The sequence below is a fragment of the Tamandua tetradactyla genome, chromosome 6, assembly GCF_023851605.1.
Source record: "Tamandua tetradactyla isolate mTamTet1 chromosome 6, mTamTet1.pri, whole genome shotgun sequence".
Lineage (NCBI taxonomy): Eukaryota > Metazoa > Chordata > Mammalia > Pilosa > Myrmecophagidae > Tamandua > Tamandua tetradactyla.
In genome coordinates, this window is record NC_135332.1 from 25,625,986 (window position 1) to 25,639,582 (window position 13,597).

The 13,597-nt window shown below is 54.2% G+C and overlaps 1 long non-coding RNA gene across 1 annotated transcript; it reads left to right on the forward strand.

Annotated features, from left to right (window-relative positions):
• The first annotated feature begins 8,747 nt into the window (after nt 1-8,747).
• On the forward strand, nt 8,748-10,561 carry LOC143685867 (uncharacterized). Its single transcript, XR_013176782.1, has 3 exons — nt 8,748-8,956; nt 9,370-9,456; nt 10,241-10,561. It is a non-coding gene; the product is annotated as an uncharacterized LOC143685867 (long non-coding RNA).
• The last annotated feature ends 3,036 nt before the right edge of the window (nt 10,562-13,597 follow it).

Consider the following 13,597-nt stretch of genomic DNA (forward strand, 5'->3'; position numbering starts at 1 on the left):
GAGTCAAGTTTAAGATCCAAAGGTAGGGTGGGGCTGGGGAGGATGCTGTTTCCTCTAAGCTCCCCAACCCCTGGGAGCCCCACGGGGTGGTCCTGACCACCTCATCAATCTGCGGACTCCTTCGTTCGCCCAGAACGCTGGAGGGCCTGCCTGGTGCAGGCATTGCTAGTCCTTGTGGGGGGCAACCGTGACCCAGATGGACGCAGGCTCTGCCCCCATAGAGTCTCACAGGAGAGACCGACAAGTAACAGCCACCATTATGGGCAAGTCCAGGGACTTTTGAGGTACACGGCAGGAGTGTGTAACCCGGTCTTGGGAGTGAGGGGACATTTCCCAGAGGAGGTGCTGTGCTGAGACCCGAAGGATGGGTGGGTGGGGCTGTGGTGCGTGTGCCGGGTGGGGCTGGCCGGGGGGCGGTTCTGGGCAAGGGGGTGGGCGTACTGCGTCTGTAAAGGCCTGGAGGTGAGACTGAAGGTGGCATAACCACAGAGCTAGAAAATATTTCCTGGGGCTTCAGTGCACAGGGCGAGGAGGAGCTGGTGAGTGATGCAGGCAGTGTGGTGGGAGGACAATGGGGAGAGGGGAGCAAATCACGGATGATGGCGTCGATGAGCTGCTCTGCGAGACTGGGCTGTACTGGTCCCTGGTGGAGGATGACTCGGTGAGGAGACAGTTTGGAGAGTGGTCCCCAGTCTGGGCTGCAGAAGCTGCCGTGCAGCTGGGAAGTGTCGCCTGTCAAGCTCCCAGCACCCTCTTTCTCTGAGTGACCACCAGGGCTGGGCCGTGTCACTGCTTCAACAGCTTCCCGTGTGTGCCCCTCACACCGCATCACTGGCGAGGCCCCCCTTTCCCAGCTGAGTGCTCTGTGCCTGAATTGAGTTCCCCACTCCCCCCCAGGAGCGTGCTCCACTGACCTCAACCACAGTCGTCATTGTCATTGCTTCTGTCTGCCTTCGCCCCAGCCTCATCCTGACTGCAGCTGGGCTTCTGTGCCGGGACAGCAGCGGGCATTTGTGTACGTTGTCTATTTTATTTTTCACATGCAGCAAAACTTCACAGATGGGAGACCGAGGTTCAGAGAGAGGGTGTAACTCAGCTGATGGAGGCTGTGGACCGGTCTGACATCCAAACCCACCCTTGTCAGTGCCCCACAACACCTTACAGGATCAGGGAGCCCCTGCTGAGTGCAGCGATGCATACCTTCCATGAGCAGAAAATCTTCAGAAAGCAAGTAGCCACAAATGAACCATGAGAGCATGTCCCAGTTATTTCTTGTCTCTGGGCCTCTGTCTCCTTACTGAAGCCCTCAGTGTGTGGAGCACATGCAGTGGTGATGAAGGGATGGAGGGGGTTGGGCAGGTGGTCTCCACTAACTGTCTAAGCCATGGAGATCTATGACTTACGAGCTCCCAGAAAATTTTCCCTGCCCCTGGGGGTTCACAGCCTTTACTGCTGTTGCCAGCTCCCCTTAGCTTAGGACCATGCATTTCTTCCTTCTCTCAGGCCCAAACATGGACAAAATCAAATCCCTTCCCTCTGGTCCCCTGGGCATGACTAAAACATATGGGGACTTTCCAAGGAAACTTCTGTCAGCCCTAATGCATGCTTCAGGTAAATAGAAAAGAAACAGAGAAAACCCAAAATCCATACCAAGTGGCTATGTTTGAGGTACAAAAAGCATGAGGGACACTCAAAGCATCCTTTCTGTGTCAGTTCAGAGCTGGAGCCCCTTCCTGAATTCTTAGGGCCTCTGGATTTTCCAAATGTTTGTTCCCTGACATCATTAACAGTGTATGTTAATAAATATAAAGTAACCCAAACAAAACTAAACTCTTGTGATCCAGTCTGACAATAAACAAGCTAAACGGCTTTCTTTATTTGCAGGACTGTTTGGAGCCTTTGCTTTCCTAAAGTGCTTTGTGAGTTTCCAAGAGGGGGTTACAGCACCTGGCAATTCCTTGACTGATCAGACCAGGAGGTGTGTTTTCTGAGCCCCATGGTGGGAGATGCTGGTGATTTCTGATGCCCCCACCAAGGCACCCTTTCCCAGCAGCTGTTCAGGGAAGGGCCCTGTCATTGTCCCAGCAAATGCCTGTGTGAGTTTATCACACCTTTTTCCCCTGATGGCTTCACAATCCTGCACATGTGCTCCTGAGCTGGGAACCTTCTCCCTTTGCAACGTGAGCTGCTAGAACCACGTCGTTAATAATGAAGAATCAGTTTAGTGACTCCTATTAGTAATGCTTCTTCTAGACTCCCGGCATGGTCCTGGGACGTTGGATATGCAACTTCATTAATTTTTCCAACCACAGTTTGAGAAAGGACTTGCTATCTCGGGGCCCTGAGCACATTCCATGGTCATGTGGCTAATAAGTGACAGGGCTTGTATTTGAGACCGAGGCTGGCCTGGCTCCAAAGCAGGTACTTTCTGTAGCACCTGGACCATCTGTTCCCTTCCTTGAGCAGGAAAGACCCCCATCAATTCTCAGAGAGCAGCAGTTCAGGTAAGCAGGGAATAGCTGGATGAACTTCTGCACAAGTCACTTCTCCTCTGTGGACAGACTAAGTCTGTGCTTGTCCAGCTCATCTGCTCAAGCATGACTGATCCAGGGATAAGGAGGAGAAAGGACCCTCTGGCTCTACAGATTTATGATTCCTAAACTGTTGATCTCAGAAAATCTGTGTTCCTCAAACTTTCTCCTCCCCCCTGGGGGTTCTCAATTTCTTTCAGATGTCCTGGCTCCCCTCAGCCACAGGGAGAGCTGTTCTAGTTTTCTCTTAGGCCCAAACAGTTCCCCCCACCCCAGCCCCTCATCCTTTTCCTTGGTTGTGCCTGAGATAAGGCTGTGGAACCTTCTATTGTTAAATTTCTAGAGTGATCTTGGAGGCTACTTAAAGGCACATTTCTAGTCGGCGTAGGGGAACTGATGGGAGAGGGAGAGAATTTGGTGGAGGCTGTCCCAAACCAAACACAGACCCTCTCCCAGTGTGTCTTCTTCCATCAGATGTGTCCTTGGGAAGAAATTGCAGTTCAGAGAGGTTTAGTAAGTGGTCCAGGGGCAAACAACTAGGGGTGGTGGTGGGAGGAGGGTAGAGTCTGGATTTGAATCCGTGTCCATGGGAGTCCAAGGCTGGTGAGATTTCCTTTATGCACCTGTCCCAGTCCCTTGTAGAGGATTTAGGACTGTCTTTAAGGTTTTTTTTTGCCCAGCTGTCCATGGCTTGATCTTCCAAGAGTCTACTAATGCTTCTCCAAAACAGAACTTCAAATTCAGGAGACCGTCACATTCTGAGCATTTTTGGAGCATCTGGGTTACATTGTGCTTTTAGGAGGACTGGAATTTGCAGCAGGAGGCTGAGCTGAGGGAGGAGCCTGGGGAGGGCAGGTGGTTCAACGGGGGAAGGCGTGGGCTGTTTTCTATCAGCCCGGCTCCCTTCACAGCTGTGGGGACAGCGACCTCTTGTGGCCATTTTGCACACAAGGAACTTGATAAACGGCACTTTTATAGCTAGTGGGTTTCTTTCCTTAGAGAGATTGCCGCCTCCACCCCTTTGTTGCCCAGGGAGGGACAGACACACGCCCAGGGAGGGACAGACACACGCCCAGGGCCGTATAGCAGGAATCCACATCTTTGGATTTCTAGCTGTCCTGGGACTTTCTCTTGTACCACTCCAGCTCAGTGCCCCTCTGCTGTCATGTGGAGGGCAGGAGCCGCCTGAGTGTGGGGCCTGCCCTGGCTCACACAGGCTCCCTCTGACCCTTCCATGTCTCCCAGCCTTGCCCATTCAGGGCTGGGCAGAGTCAGGGGTGCTGTTAAGTTGTGCGGGTGGGAGGAAGGAATCTGCTGGTAGCTGGCTGGCGAGCCCCTGCGCAGCCCCCAGGGGGCGCGATGCCACCACATTGGCGGGCCCCGGGCACCTCTGTGGTAGGAGGGAGCTCTGCCCGGGCCCAGCGAAGCACAGAGCTGGGGCGGCCTGGGGAGCTTGCAGAGGTGGGGCTGTGGCCGGCAGCCTGCCCGCCCCAAAGTGGACACCATCCTCTTCTCTCCTTAGCTTGAATGCCAGGCCTTCTGAGCTAAGCAGCAACCCCCTCTGCTCAAACTACTTTGAGCCTCTGAACAGCCCTGGGAAGTGGGCAGCGCAGGGATTATAGTTGTAGAGACTGGGAAACTATTTCAGAGAGGCCGAGGGACTTGCCCAAGGCCAGCCAGCTGATCAAAGGCAGCCTGGACTTGACCCAGGCACTGGGCTCTGAATCCCTGGCCCTTTCTTACATGACTTGCCCCGGGTTGCCTGAGTTTGGCTTAGGGTAAATTCGAGGTGTGCTGCAGCTGAAGGGAGGGGACTTGGGAGTCAGCTCCACTATCTCCTGCCTGTGTGGGCTTAGGCAAGTCACTTAACCTCTCTGTGCCTCAGTTTCCTCATCTGTAAAATGGGCAGTGGCTATCTCCCTTGGAAGTTTGTTGAAGGGAGTAGACAGAATGGTCAGAAAGAGATAGTGTGAGGGCAGCTGGGCCCGCCGCCTCTGGGTCTCCCTGGAGGCCCCGAAGGTGTGTCAGAGCCCAGCTATTCCCCCTGGGGGTTGGGGTGGGCTGCCCTGGACTCAGGGGTGCAGAGTGTAGGAGGGGGCATCGCTCCGCTCAGGCTGTGCTGGGAGCAGAGCAGAGGTGGAGCTGAGAGTGGCTGGGTGTGATGGGGTCCGGGAAGGGGCAGAGTGGGAGAGATGGGGGATGAGTCACCGGCTAGTGCAGACTCTGCGGCGGGGAAGGAGTGAGGAGGCTGGGCCGGCAGGGCCTGGCGGAGCCAGGTGCTGGGATACCAGGCCAGGAGGGAGCCCTGTGGGAAGGAGAAAAGGTGTGGCGCTGTGCCAGCTCCAGCCCGGCCAGCTCCCTGGGAGGAGAGATGTCGCCCCGGGCCTCTCTGTGTGGGTCTGTGTGAGGAGCGGGGCCCAGGGAAGCGGGTGGCATTCTCGCTGCTTTCCTCTCTGCTCCCACCCGTGCCTGCTCTCTCCCTGTGGCCAAGTCCTTCCTTCCTGCCCACGTGGCTGGAGATGGAGGAGACCGCCCATGGCATCCTTCCACCCTTGAGCAGGTTGTCATCGAAGACAGACAGAGGCAGCGTCCACGTGCAGCTGCCCGGCCTGATGGCAGAGGGTGGGGGAGGGATGGCAGATACCCGGCCTCTCTCTCTTCCCGCCCTCCCACCTCCTGCTCCCATGGCTGATCCCAGCAGGTGGTCAGAGGGCAGGGAGGCTGGGTGCAGACAACAGCCTTCCTGCCCAGAGCAGGGCCGACGAGGGCAGAGGATGGATCTGGAAGGAGCGAGGGGGATCCTCAGCACACCACGTGGCCGGGTGCCCTCCGTGGCTCACCCTCGGTGGAGGAGATAGGAGCTGCCATCTCCCATGCAGGCGGGAGGGGGCCTGTGGCCAGGTCTCAGATGAAGCTCTAGCGGGCCTTGCAGGGAGGGAGATAGGCCTGGGGCGCTGGTGGTGGTTGCGGCTGGGGCCCAGCAGTCTCCTGCACCTACTGCAATAAATCACCAGGGACCTAGTGGCTTAAAACACCAGAGATTAAAGTTCTGGGGCTCCACATTCTGCCATGGGCCCTCCGGGCTAAAATCAAGAGTGAGCAGAGCTGCCTTTCCCCCGAGGCTCCAGCGAGGCTCTGTCTCCTGCCTATCCCCCTTTCAGAGGCTGCCTGTCCTCATGGCCCTTCCTCGCGAAGGCACAGCATGCCAACCTCTGTGTCTGCCACCGCTCCCTCCCCACCCCAATCCTTACCTCACTCACAGCTGCGGAATCCCTTCTGCCACATGAGATCCGGGCCGTTAGGGTGTGGACATCTTTGGGGAGCCGCTTTTCAGCCTCCCACAGAGGCTGAGGCTTATCCAAGGCCCCACAGGTGGGATCTGAGCAGAGGCAGTCTGGGCTCATCTCCTGAGAGGGGAGCATGGCCCACGGGGTGGAGGTTCGGGTCCCTGCTCAGCATCCATTCCTCTCCGCCTTGGTCATGGCCAGTCCCACCCCTCCAATTGTCCCCTCTTGGTGTCCTCGCTTCGGTCCAGTGCGGGCCTGGCCTTTCGGGCTCAGCACCATCACCCCACCCCTCCCCGCCCCACTCCCCTCCCCTCCACGGCCTCCCCAGCCTCACGCCTCTGACTCTTTCCTTCAACTCCACGCCCCAGTCCCCAGGAACTGCCCCCTGCTCCTCAACTCCCCGCCTCCCCGCACACTCCCAGGCCTTTCCCTGCAGCTTTCCCTGAGCCGGAAATGCCCTCTCCCTGCCCCAGCCTCTCCCTTCAGCTCCCAGCTCTTAGGTGTGCCCCCTCCACTTCCCCTCCTCTCAGCAGGCTGGGAGGCAACTAGTGACCCCCTGCAGAAGCTGTCAGGAGCATCCATGCCCAGTGGGGGCGTCCCGCGTTCATGTCACGTTCAGACCCATCTGATCGATCGTACAGCGGTCAACTCCCGAGGGCCTGCGGCCCAGCCGGCTCCACGTGGGGTTGGAGTGATTTACCCATTTCATGGAGGGGAAGCAGTGGCTCCGAGAGTCGGCATCTCTGGCCTTGAATGACACCCCTTTAAAATCAGTGCTGGATCCGTGAACGAAGCCCAGGTGATCCCAGCTTCAAGGCCTGTGCCCTTACCCTAAGCTTTTCGTCCCCAATTTACAAGGGAGGAAGGAGATGGGCTATTAAATTACTAGGCCCAGCCCAGGAGGGACTCTTCCGAGGCGGTGTGGCTCCTTTCAACGGCCGTGCTGGTCACCCAGTGCCTCACCACGTGGACATCTGTCCATCCTGACTGCGACACTCTGCGACTGGACCTCTGTCTGGTAGAAATTTGTACAGCTCTTTCTCTCCCCCCACACCCCCTCTCCCTCCCTGCGGGAGCTCCCCGGGGCTGGACCTGCTCTCCTTGGCTAACCTCTGTATTCTCTCCCAGCACAGGGTCTCACTTGGAGCCCCTGCGCAGTCAAACTTCTTGGCAGATCTGAATGCTCAATTAAAAATTTTTTTACAAGTTATTATATGTATATATATGTTTTTAGATGAGGCATACAGGCCCAAATTAAAAAAGTACAAAGAATATAGAGGAAAAGTTAGTCTGTTTGCATCCTCTGAATCCAGTCTCCAGCTGCCTTCCCAGGAAGCATTCCCAGCGACCGCGTTCTTGTCTGTCCTTCTAGAGGCATCTCATGCATCTGCAAACATATACATGCATATGTTCCTTCCTGGCCACAGTTCAAATGGTAGCAAACTATATACATTGCTCTGTAGTCTTTGCTTTCCATTTAATGAAATATCTTGAATTTCTTTTCTATAAGGAGTCTTGTGTCTTCTGCCAGCATCCATAAAACTGTGGCAGGCCAATGTCTGACCTTGGAAACAGGGTCTCAGGCCCTCACAGTTCTTGACAATTTGGCATCTGGGCCAATTAAGGCTCAGACTGCCTGAGCTCAAGATCACCAGCAAACTAGGTCTGGGACCAGGAGGCTTACTTCACACTTTAGGTTTGGCTGTGCCAACACGGCCCTCCCCTGCTGGAAAGCGAGCTGCCTGCGGCTGCTTTATCTTTGTCTCTCTCCAATGCCTTTGACCCTTTGGCCCAGTGGTTCTCAAACTCTAGCAAGCCACAGAATCACCTGAGAAGCTTATTTAAAATGCAGACTTCTGGGGCTTGCCCACAGAGAATCCATTCAGTAACTCTGGGGTGAGACCCAACAATCAGCGTTCAAAATAAGCTCCCGGGGTGATTCTGTTCAGGGGGGGTCTAAGGATTGCATGACAATCGACTGTTACTGCCAGTGTGTGCACAAGGGAGTGAATTAATCAAAGCAGGATGAGCCAGGGCTGGGGAGAGACACAGGGGCCAGCTGGGAGGGAGGTGACTCATGTTTGCTCTTGAAGTGATAAGGCTAGGATTATGGGATGGCAGAGGGAAGGAGGGAGGGGGGTACTGGAACGGGCAGCCTTGAGTTCCTGGCTTCAGGGCACCCTGCACCTGCCTGGCTGACTCATCTGCCACTTTGCATGTGGCATCTCCCGGCTTAAAAACCATCGTATACTTCTGCAGGGAAAAGAAGAAATCAAGCCTTGCGGCCTGACTAGCAAGGCTCTTCATTGCCTGATCTTAACTGGCTCTGCAGTTCCAGCTTCCACAATTCTCTTTTTGCACACAGTGGTTAGACTACAGGTCACAGGGCCTGAACCTCCTGGGTTCAATCCCCAGCTCTGCCACTCACCAAGCTTTACGCTTTGATAGATGGATAGATAGAAAATACTCCATATAATCTAGTAGCTAAAAAATGCTTACTAGAGTCTTCAGTCGTTTGAAAAATGTTTAGTATGATCATTTCACTCAAGCAGCCTTGAGTTATTTTAAGGCTAAAGGCTATTGTTAAACAGCTTGCTGTTAATTTAATTTCAAACATTTACTGTTACAGTAATAAAACTCCCTTTCTCTGCTTGCAGGAACGAAACATCAACTGAACTGATATCAGCACCTTTCTCCCTTTGAAAGACAAGATCAAAAGCCCAAATGGTCAAAAAAATAAGGGCCTGTAAGATAACAGGACATGCTAACCAAACAGCTTTTCTCTTCTATTATTTCCCTTCTGGTTTCTTCTGGATCCCCGCCATTTCTTTGTCTGTTTGAGGTCATAACAGCCCAGATCACCCTTCTCACCCCGAACTGATCTTGGAAAGATTTTTTTCTCTCTAGTTCCTTGTTGATGCATCTTCAATGAACTCACCTTCTCATCAAAGCATAGAGACTTGTTTCTCTTGTTTGCTGCTGGATCAGGGGGGCCTGACTATTTAAGACTGTGTTTTTAGCAGATTACCCTCAATTTCCTAATCAGCAAAATAGAGACAACTCCAGAAACTGCAGCATAGGAGAACCACGATGATCTAAACCAGTTGACTCAATCCACATGCTGGGATACAGACTTCAGTAAGTACTCAACTCACTTGGCCATTTTTACAGGATCCTTCCTTGTTGCTGGAACGACCCACCCCTGTGCCCCCTCCACGTCCTCCCTTCCTTTCCACCACATCCTCAGGGCCCTCCTCCTACAGGGTGCCCTCCCTGATCGCCCAGGCCTCCATCCCTTGCTCAGAGCACTCCCCTCCCCTTAGCTCCAGCCACGCTCCTCCTGCCCCTCCCCTAACCCTGACCTGCATGCAGCTTTCTCTGGGAGCCTGTAGTGTTTATCTCTTGCTCCTCCACGAGCTCAGACCTTCCCTGGGGACAGCCTGGAACCAGGGCACCTGTCCGCTGGTCTCAGCTCCGCAGGAAACCGACCGTGTGGCCTCGGGTAGGCGGAGTCCCCACCCAGCTCAATGTTCTGACCTATAATCTGACAGGGTTGGGCTAAAGCAGCAGTTTTGGAGGTCTGGAAGAGGAAGAACCCTTTGCTTCAGCAAACACAGAAAGCTGGGCATGCAAAACTGGTGAGAGCAAGACTACTTTGGGTTGAAGGAGTGTGTGTGGTGAGAATGTGAGTGGGTGTGTAGTGTGCTTGTGTGAGCTTGTGTGCGTGTGTGAGTCCAGAACCAGTGCAAAGTGATTGGTGTAGGGGGAGGGGGGCGGGTGGCTGAGTGTGTGCACCAAATGGAATTTTTCATTATGGAGTTTAGGGTCACTTCCCCATCCCTCCTTCCCTCCGAACTTGAGGTGAAGTGACTATCCTGACATTGTCCGGCTACCTGAGGCAGAGCTGGGCTTGGTCTCCACGTCCCGACTGGGAGGTCAAGGCTCACTCTGCATTTCCACGTGGACCTGCAGGAGAAGCCCCTCACCCCTGGGCAAACGCAGATCATGCCCCCCTATACAGCAGGGGGAGGTGAAAGGTAGAGGAGCTTTCGTTATCCCTGAGGAAACAGGATAGTGTTGGGGACCCTAAAAGAAGATGGGCTTGAGAGTCCCAGTCCCTGGGAAGAATGAGGGTGTGATGATGATGAAGGTATTGATGATGAAGGTGAGAGGAAGCGGCTAGCTGACATCTGTTATGCCAGCCACTATGCTAAACACGTTGTATACACTATCTCCATTATTCCTTATCCCAGCCCTGAGATGAAGTGTCATTATTCCCATTGGCAGCCAAGAACACTGAGGCTCAAAAAAAATGAAAATTACTTGACCAATATCACACAAGCAGGGGACAAGGGATTCCAGCCCAGATCTTTAACTCCCAACAGTCACAGTCCTACCCACTAAGGCTATGCTTCTTCTCAGAGAACTGGGGGCAAGGGGCCTTTGGCAGCCGGCCTGAAGAAAGTTTAGAGTGAGGACCGCGTAATGTCACCTGCCGAGGTACTAGCTTGTCATCCTGCTCCAGAACATGGGGATTCCACCAGTCAGTGGGTCACTGCATCAAGATTCCTCAAAGTTCAGTCTAGCAGAGGAGAGAGACTCATGTATATGAACAGAGCTTAATTTGTAAGCTGGAAGGGATAAAAGTAAAAGTGTGGAAGACTTCACGAATTTGTTTGTCATGTAATTTTTTTTTTTTTTTGCATAGGCAGGCACCGGGAATCGAACCTGGTCTCCAGGCATGGCAGGTGAGAACTCTGCCTGCTGAGCCCCCGTGGTCTGTCATGTAAATTATACACCCCCTTACTTAGGGACCATCTGCACAAGGCGCTCAGGGTACTTTCTCACCCATTTCTCCATTCAAGGAACACGTAATCATCTCTTCCTCCTGTGGTTTGGTACTAGGTGCTGGGAGACAGAAGTAAATAAAACCCTTTCCTGATTCTAAAGAGGTTGATAGTCTGGTAGGGGGAAGAGTCTTATAGAAAGATTGACATCTGGTTAAATATGGCACATTGAATACCCACATTAATTTTCACTCCTTCTTAAAACCCTGCTAAAATGACATGGAATATTTAAAGAGGATAAAAGAAGCAGCAAGGGAAGATAAGAAATGCCAAAGAAAATTTAAAGCTTGAAAATGGTAAATAGCACAGTAAGTGGTAAATAACACGAGGAAACTGAAACCTAGGATTTGGGTAAGGAGAGGGACAGAGGAGGGGAGAGAAGGAAGCCAATGAAAAGTGAGCAGAATCTCAACCCCAAATGCAGAAAAGCTCAGGAATTGGAAGCACCGGGTACCTTGAGAGAAGAAATGGAAGATGGGACTATGAGCAGGGAGCAGCTGAGGGCAGAGAAGAAATGGGACAAAGAAGTGGGCTTGTCTGCAGCCCGACCTCAGCCTGGCCCCAGAGGGAGCTCTGGGGCATCAGTGGTCCTAGGAGCTTGTTCCATCCTGAGGAAAGGGGGCGGGCCTTCTATGCCCTGCTCCTGTCAGCCTTGGGCTGCTGGTGTGGAAAATGGGGGCCATGGGGACGGAGCAGAATCTCCCAAGGGTTTCTGGTTGGGCGGGTCTACTGAGGGCAATTCCCAGAAGGGTGCAGCTGGGGGATGGACAACTGACACCAGCAGCATCTGCTACAGAAGCTCCTTCTAAGGAAAAGGAAAAGGAGAAATCAGAGAGAGCTGAGCTCAGCAGAAGAGAGTTCTGGGATGGATTAGGGATGTCTGCCTTGGACACTCGCGGGGGCCAGACGGTCTAGCTGTCTTCCTAGATATAAATTTTTCTTTCAGTGAGGTCTATAAAGGATATTATGGAAACACAAATGAAGGAGTACTTCACTCTACCTGAGATCATCAAGAGATGTTTCTTAGAGGACATGACCTCTGAGATGGTAAGGGAGGTGCGAGGTAGTAAGGGATGTGAAAGACAAGAGCCTGTGTATCAAGAACTGCAGGGAAGACAGCTCTGCAAAGAGGAAAGGACTGTAATTAGGAAGGGCTGCAAGGAGACAGGAGGTGGAACCAGGCCCAAGTAAAGGGATTTCGTCTTGAAAAGGAGATGGCTACGTTCTTCTCAGACCAGGGGAATGGAGGTGAGGGAGAGGCCAGAGTAAGTGAGTTTGTATCTGAGCCTCACACTGGCCCTCCAGGCCTAGTGGGGTGAGGGTCACTGACCCACTTGAGGAAACGAGTTCAGAGGGTTAAACCCCGAGGGGAAGAGCCAGGTGCTCTGAGTTCCTAATGTAAGCCTTTGATAGCTCATTTGCAGAAATCACTCAGACATGGGGGCTAGCTGGGCTCTGAGGCCCCCTGGCTCCTGCTCACGTCACTCCCAAACCCCCTTCCCTCCCTAAACCCAGGCCTTCATCAGAACAACTTCTCACTTGTCCCTGTGGCTTCCATTGGGAGCAGGAAGCCTCCCCAGAAACAGCTGGGCACCTGCCCTTCTCCGTCCCACCGGGACACCAGGGCACTGGCGTGGAGCACAAGGGAGCCAGGCTGCAAGAGGCAAAAGGCCCGGTTCTAGATCTAGGTTCTCCTCCGAGCAGGCTGCAGCTGGTCCGTGCAGTGCCTTTGCACAGATGTAAAATGGCATCCCTTCCCTCTGGGGCCCACTGGCTCATGCCAGCACACTCAGCTTGGTGAGTGGCAGGTGGACTGGACTTCAGACCCACTTGATCTCTCTCCTGGGTACCTGTGTGCAGTAAACCATCAAGCATGGCAGCCCCATCTCTGTGCAATCTTGGTTTATGATGCTACTTCCTAGAGCCTCAGTTTCCCATCTGCAAAGTGGGGAGAATTCTACCCACTTGGTGGTGTGCTGCCAAAGATAAGAGGAGACAATAAGGTAGGGCTGCTCGGTCAGCCCACAGGCCTTCATTCACCTAAGGGCACGGGGCATCTGCTGTGGGCGCGCCCGGTCCATCCTGGAGTCTCAAATGAGCAAGAGCTCGGGCCCCCATCACACACTCAGATGCCTCAGGGCTTTGGGGGAGCCCCACTCTTGCCCAAAGTGGGAAGAACCAAATCCACTGGTCTAAAGAGCCTGCAGGCCGGGCAGGCAGGAAAGCAAATGGCCATGCATAGCCAGCACAGGCCTCTGCTTGGTTCAGGTGGATGGCATCACCCGGACCCAAGGCCATGGGAATAGTGATGTCCCCACAGACCAGGTCTGGCCCCTCCTGCGGCAGCTCACCCCTGTCACCTCCCTCAAGTGGGAACCCACCAAAGGCGGACCCAGCCGGCTGGCTGGGGCAGGATGGCCCCTGCTGTTCCTCTTGGAGTCCTCAGGGGAGGAAAAACCAGCCTAACTGGAACCAGGGCCAATGCATGGGGGGAGGGGGCGGGAGGGAGTCCTGGAGGGGGACTGTCCTCATCCAGGCCGGTGGGGGAAGCGGGAAAGCCAGCTCCTGCCTCCCCCAGGTGCCACATTCCACACCCCAGCTCCCTCTGTCCGCCCCTCCCAGGAGGTGGTCTACGTGAGAGAGCTCAGCTCCTCGGGCTTCAGGGAGGGGCCTCCCCACCCAGCCAGGGAGTCTCTGTTGGGCCCCTGTTGGGAACCCCATCCCCTGCCCCGAGTGAGGGAGAGCCAGACACTGGACAGAAAGAAAGAAAATGCCCCAGAACCTGCCCTGGTTTGCTAGAGCCCATGAGAGGTGGCCTGGGTGACCCTCTGCTCCCTTTCTAGCCAGCTAACTTCCCTCCCGTTGGGGCCCTCACAGGGACAGAGATTCTGGGCTCAAGATCCCTTCATTTCAGACTTATCTGGGTTAATTC